This window comes from Pteropus alecto, unplaced genomic scaffold (genome assembly GCF_000325575.1).
Source record: "Pteropus alecto unplaced genomic scaffold, ASM32557v1 scaffold246, whole genome shotgun sequence".
Taxonomy (NCBI): Eukaryota; Metazoa; Chordata; class Mammalia; order Chiroptera; family Pteropodidae; genus Pteropus; species Pteropus alecto.
Window position 1 is genome coordinate 835,751 of NW_006437742.1, and position 7,806 is coordinate 843,556.

The window sequence follows — 7,806 nt, forward strand, 5'->3', positions numbered from 1 at the left end:
CGACAGTTTGGGGCTTCATCTTACCAAAAAAAATCAATGATTGCTGGCCAGTGAATGTGGGGGACAAAATGTTAGGGGAGTGGGAATGAGCAGCCGGATTCATGAAATGCACTATTTTCAGTACAGGTCCTTCCATGAAAATGAAGCCAGAGAACTTGAAAAAGCTGTGGGAGGAAAAGAGTTGGTGGTAAGAGCAGCACAAATACACCTTTATGCCAAAACATGAAATTTAAAGAAATCTAGTCACACTGTTACAGCCATTCATGCTGTTACTCAAACAGAAATTTAAGAAAGAAAGTAAGTCACCTAACATCTATTCTAACTTACCCACAAAGGTTTTTTATAATTAACATGCAATATATAATAGAACATAAGCATTTTGCACACAGATATATTTAGGTTGTAAACATTTACATTTATATGGTTAACAAGGAAAATTTTAGGCATGAACTATAAGGGGCATATATTATTTGAAGTGGCTGTTTCTAGTAATTTGCTTTCCATTGAACATTAGCCTATTGCTTCTGTTGGAACTTTGGTTGGGTTTAACTTGTTAATGAGAAAGAACAAAGCATTGCTGATGTTAATTTGACAAATACATGCAGTGACCTACATTCAAGTACATATACACACATATTCAATCCAAACACATATATAAGTATACAGATAAAAATGAACACACACACGCGCGCACGCGCGCGCGCATACACACACACACACACACACACACACACCCCTCCACATTCTTATAAGTTTTTAGTACTTACATACTTTTAAAAGCAAGAATGAGACATATAGTTGGAAGAATGTATGACTAGTCGGATGGGAGAAGCAGAGTTTGGAGAGGAAGATATTAGTATATCACAGAAATGGGCAGGCAAGTGAATGATCTGTTGAAAATAACCAGTTTCTATTCCTCATAATTAAACATTCCTTGGAGTTTAGGAATCAGCTGCAGGGAAAAAGATTCTAGTAATCTTCACTCTTTTCTCCATCTCCTATTAAAATCTGTGGTTACAGTAAAGGGTCTTTTATGATTATGGAAAACAATATAAACCACAGCTGCCTCTTCTCTTTTCTCTCTTTTTCCTCATTTTGAGAAGTGCAAAAATTGTGGACATATTCTCAAGAGATTATTAATGGGTAAATACTGTATCCATGTAATACCTTACTATGCACACATCTATACACATGCAACAGAATTTTAAAGATTCAGAAGAATCCCAAAGTCTTTAAAGAAATGAAGTAGAGAATCAACAGGATTATCTAGATTATACCCTCTCTTACCTCATTCAGTTACTCACCTTTGTGTTCAGACAATAAACTCCAGGCACGAGCAGGTTACAAATCTTTTCTTTTCTTTTGACTGTGCATCCTGGCAAATAAAAAAAAAAAAAATTGTAATCCAAAACAGAAATGATGGCTGTAAGGCCAAGTGGATGCCCAAAGTGAAAAATTAACTCAAAAACTACTTGCTTAATGCATTACAGAGTTGGGAAAGAGAGTAGGCCTAATAACCAAGTAGATAGCTTGGGTGAGACTGCGGGGCAGGGGGCGGGGGCGGTGACCCATGAAGATGGATCAAAACCAACAGTCTTCAACTTGAAGAGAAAAACACTAAAAGAGGATAGAATGTCTGCAAACTTTTGAAGAGTACAAATATACGTAATGTCAGATTGAGCTCTGAACTGAGTTAGTAAAGGAAGTATAGGATTTAAGGAGTATAACTCTTTGGGGTCAAGATGAGAATGATGTGTCCTTCCACCACATATTTTTGGTATCATGGTTAAAGGGAGAATTCTAAGACTATAAACTAGAATAATGTGGTAAAGAAACAGTCTAGAGAGTCAGAAGACCTAGGCCTTAGTTTTATTTCTGTAATTATCTACCTATGGACCTCGAGTAAGTTTATTCTACTTTACGGATCTGTTTTATTATCTTCGAAATGGCTGAGGAGATAGCCTAGGTTTCTTTCCAGGTTGAACATTATAAGGTCAGTGGTTCTCAGTTCTAGCTGCACAGTAGAATCACCTTCACATCATTCTCTATATTTCTTTTGAATATTACTTATCGGTTTCTAACACGCTTGGTAATTTTTTAAATGTATTATGCTTAGTTAATTTTCAGTCTTCCCCATCTAAATTGAATTATTGGCCCCAATTCTTAGCCTTTACCATGAACTTTGTAGGTCCACACAAAAGTAGAGCCTATTTTTCCATCTCTTATCTTTAAGCTCAACCTTGAGACTTGTTTTTGCTAATGGAGTCACACAGATGTGACTCAAGCAGGGGCTTGAAATGTGCTTGCACATTTGGACATGTCCCCTCTCATGATTCTGCCACTGCCATGAGACAAGCCATGAGAGAAACAAGCCTCAGCTAGTTCAGTTTCAAGGATGAGAAATACATGAAGCAGAGCTGCTCTAGCTCTCAATCCTGCAGCAAGAAAAGTATTCACCCCAGCCTGAAATTAGACTTGCCCAGCAGAGCCTTACCTAATCAGCTGAATCTCAGCAGGCCCCTAGATCTATGAGGTGTACTTAACGAATTCTTAATTTTTCATGCCACTGAGGTTTTGTAGTTATTATTATGTATTATTGTGGCAACAGCTAACTAATATATCTTGCTAGAAAGTAAATGCATAGAAAGTGTTTGGCATAGAGAAGACGTTCATTAAATGCTTATTGAATAAATCAAATGAATAAATAAAAGCTCGTTGGCATTCTTGACAAATTAAATCAGAATTATGGATGATAATCTTTGGCATGGATTTTTTTAAAGCTCCCCAGGTGATTCTAACATATAGTCAAGAAAGAGAGGCATTCTTCTAAGATTTAGTTGTTTTTGAGAGTGTATTGGTGAAGCACACATGCTCTAGAATCAAATAGATGTGTTCTAACTCTACCACTTACCATGTGGCAACCATGAAATTAATATCTCTAAGCCTCAGATTTCTCAACTGTTAAACAGGGATAACAATAGATAACATTTCCTCATAAGGTTATTAAGAGGATTAAATAAGATAATGCATATAAAGTATCAGTATGCTACATGGTATACAGAAAGGGCTCAATAATCCTAAACTATAGTTAAGGTTGGTGTTGTTATATCATTTGATATGGAGTAGAAATGTCTTTGAACTCAATAGGCCTTACTTAAATCCCATTTCCACTGCTTTCTAGCAATATGACCTTGAGTAAATTACTTAAGCTCTCTGAGACTTCCATGACCCATCTGTAAAATATGGTGATAATAACAGCTACTTCATTAATTTGTTGCGAGAATTAAATAAGATGGCATACATAAAACACTTAGCACAGGATCAAGTGCAATATAAATACATTTTAGAGAAAAAGTAAGATGACATTTATTATAACTGGCAGAAAGAACTTACATTCCATTAAAATCTCCATATAATTTCATTCTTATGAGATGGAATGTTCCCAGCAATGTTATATTCCTATATCCTGGACTCTTCCCAATTACTAGGAATATCATATCCTCCAAATTACAGATTACTCCAGTAAGCACTTCTGCCCTCAGGTAATGGAGCTGGAGGGGTACATGGACACTCACTCTCATCTTGTGAAGTCTCAATCATGCCCATCATTTCAATCATCCTTACGATTCTTAACTATTCCAGTCTAGCCCTCTCCTCTGAGATGCAGATTTATACATATAAAGGCTTTCTCAATATCTCCATTTCAATGTTGACACCCCTCTTTTACTTACCTCCTTTGATAGCTATTGTTTGTCCAGAATTCTTTCACTGATCTTTGTTCTGATAATTCCCAAAGGTCTGTTGATAGTAACTAACTCACTCTGGTATAATTTCTATGTCAGAGTTCTTTAGATGCAGTCAACAGATATTGATTCTGAGTAACTTAAGCAAAAACTAGGGATAAGGATACTGGAGTTGCTCAAAACCAAATGAAGCGCTGAAAAACAAGGTATTTTAGAACTGATTATTAGACCCAGTTTAAAGAAAAAGGCTGTGAAGATGGCCCAGATTTCAGGATGGGAAAATACCATCCACTGTACTAGGATCTCCACTAGTACATATGAAATCTTTATGCAAAGTACTAAAAGGTGCCACCTCCTAGAAGACAAATCAAAGATATCTCCTCTGGGCAGCTGAAGTACAAAATGGTAAAATGGTGCTTCTTCCTCTGGGCTGGGGCAGCAGCAAGCTAGGAAACATAAGTTAGAGAGCAAAGTATGAACTAATTTCAGGCCTCATTCACACCTTTGGCTGTGTGCCTTTTTAGTTAACAAACTGCACAACTTTTCACGTTATACATGATATGCGTGCTATCAAAACTACGGGAGAGGAATACTACAAATTCAAATATCTAATTTCATCTCCAGGCCTCCAATGATACTCTATGTTTTCTGTACTGAGATATAATTCACTTATCACAAAATTCTTCCTTTTAAAGTGTTCACTTCAGTGCTTTGTGGTATATTCACTAAGTTTTGCAATCATCACCACTATCTAACTTCAGAACGTTTCCATCACCCCAAAAAGAAATGCTGTGCCCATTAAGCAGACACTCCCTATTCTCCCCCTCCCCCAGCCCTTGGCAACCATAATTCTACTTTCTGTCTCTAAGGATTTGCCTATTTTGGACATTTCATATGAATGGACTAATACAATATGTATTAGTCCACTTTCACTTAGCATAATGTTTTCAAGGTTCACCCGTGTTGTAGCATGTATCAGTACTTCATTCCTTTTTATGATGGAATAATAACTCACTTCAGATCCACTAGGATGGCTATAATTTAAAAAGTGAAACATGACAAGAATGTGGAGAAATTGGAACCCTCATACATTGCTGGTAGGAATATAAAATGGTGCAGCCACTGTGAAAAAGTTTGGCAGTTCCTCAGTAAGTTAAACATAGAATACCACGTGACCCAGCACCTCCACTCCTAGGTATATACCCAAAAGAATTGAAAGCATGTATTTCAACAAAAATCTGTACAAAAATATTCATAGCAGCACTATACACAGTAGCAAAAAAGGGGAAACAACCCCAATATCCATCAATTTATGAACTAATAAAATGTGGTATATAATAAAATATTATTTAGCCATTAAAAGAAACGAAGTACTGAAACATGCTACAACATGGAGAAACCTTGAAAACGTTATGTTAAGTGAAAGAAGCCAGACACAAAAGGTCATTTATTGCATGATTCCATTTATATGAAATGTATAAATAGTCAAATCTATAGAGACAGAAAACAGAGTAGTGGTTGCCAGGGGTTCGGGAAAGGAGGGAATCAGTAGTGACTGCTAATGGTTCTAGGGTTTCTGTTTGGGGTGTTGAAACTATTCTGGAAATAGTGGTGATGGTTTCACAGCACTGTGAATATACTAGAAATCACTATAAACTGTGTGTGAATAAATTCAGTATCAAATAAAATCAGTTAACTAAACTTATTGTGGTAATTTCGCAAATACATACATATACCAAATCATTATGCTGTATACCTAAAATGATTTTATTTATTTGTTTGTTTATTAAAATTGGGATGACATTAGTTAATAAAATCAAATAGGTTTCAAGTATACATACAATTCAACAATATGTCATATATACATTGCATTATGTGTTCACCAACCGAAGTCATATTTCCTTACATCACCAAACATTTGACCCCTTCTACAACCATTTATCTCCCTTTTGCCCCGCTCCTCTCTGGAAACCACTAATCCACAGTCCGTGTCCATGAGTCTTTGTTTGTCATGTTTGTTGCTTTCAATTTTATATCCCACATATGAGTGAAATCATATGATTTTCAACTGTCTTACTTATTTTGCTTAGCATGATTATTTCAAGATCAATCCATGTTGTCACAAATGGCAGTATTTCATCTTTTCTTATGGCTGAGTAATATTTCATTGTCTATATGCACCATATCTTTTTTATCCAATCATCTATCGATGGACACTGGTTGTTTCCATGTCTTGGCCACCATGAATAATGCTGCTATGAACATCGAGGTGCACTTATCTTTGCGAATAAATGTTTTCAATTTTTTCAGTAAATACCCAGACAAGAAATTGCTAGGTCATGTGGTAATTCTATTTTTAGATTTTTGAGGAACCTCCATACAGTTCTCCATAGTGGATCTACCAATTTACATTCTCACCATCAGTGTATGAAGGTACCTTTTTTGCCACGATATCTCCAACACTTGTCCTGTTGATTATAGCTATTCTAACAAGTGTGAGGTGGTATCTCATTGTGGTTTTGATTTGCATTTCCCTAATAGCTAGTGAAGTTGGACATCGTTTTGAATGTCTCTTGGCCATTTGTATGTCTTCTTGGGAGAAGTGTCTGTTTAGGTCCTCTGCCCATTTTTTAATTGAATTTTTTGTTTTTCTTTTTTCATTGTTGAGTTGTATGAGATCTTTATATATTTTGAGTATTAGCCCCTTATTGGAGGCATTGTTTGTAAATACATTTTCCCATTTGGTTGGCTGCCTTTGCCTTGCTCATGGTTTCCTTTCCTGTGCAAAAGCTTTTTAGTTTTATATAGCCCTATTCATTTTTTGCTTTTACATTCATTGCCTTTGAAATCAAATTCATAAATTCTTCTCTAAATCTAAGGTCCATGAGTTTATTATCTATGTTTTCTACTATGCAATTTATTGTTTCAGGTCTTATATTCAGGTCTCTGGTCTATTTTGAGCTAATTTTGGTGTATAGTGATAGATAGCAGTCTAGTTTCATTCTTTTGCATATGGCCTCTCATTTTTTCCAGTACCATTTATTAAAGAGGCTTTCTTTTCTCCATTGTATGTTTTTGACTCCTTTGTCGAAAATTCTTTGCCCATATATATGGAGGCTTAATACTGGATTCTCAATTCTTTTCTATTGCTTTGTGTGTCTGCCTTTCTGCCAATACCGTGCTGTTTTGATTACTGACATTTTGTAGTATAATTTGATGTCAGGGAGAGTGATATCTCTGGTCTCGTTCTTTATCCTCAGGATTGTTTTGGCTATTTGGGGTCTTTTGTATTTCCATACAAATCTGATAATTTTTTGTTCTATTTCCTTATAGAATGCCATTGATATTTTGATGGGGATTGCATTAAATCTGTATAATGCTTTAGGTAATAAGGCCATTTTAACTATGTTGATTCTTCCAATCAAAGAACACGGAATATCTTTCCATTTCTTTGTATCTTCTTTGATTTCTTTTAATGATGTCTTATAGTTTTCAGTATATAGGTCCTTTACATGCTTTGTTAGGTTTATTCCTAGGTATTTTATTCTTTTTGTTGCAACTGCAAACAGTATTTTTTTCACTCTTTCTGAAAATTCACTGTTAGAGTATAGGAATGTTATGGATTTTTATAAATTATTTTTGTATCCTGAAACTTTACTGTATTTGTTTATTATTTCTAATAGTTTTTTAGTGGAGTCTCTATGGTTTCCTATATAAAGAATCATGTCATCTGCATACAGTGACAGTTCGACTTCTTCTTTTCCTATTTGGATGCCTTTTATTTCTTTCTCTTGCTTGATTGCTCTAGCTAGGACTTCCATCACTATATTGAATAATAGTGGGAATAGCAGACTGCCTTTTCTTGTTCCTGATCTTAGAGGGAAGGATTTTACTTTTTCAACATTAAGTATGATGTTAGCTGAATGTGTGTTGTATATGGCCTTTATTATGAGCAGTACTTTCCTTTATACCTTTTTCATTAAGTGTTTTTAAGGTATTTTTTCCAACTTTATTGAAGTATAATAGACAATTAGTTGCTCATATTTACATTGTACAATTAAAT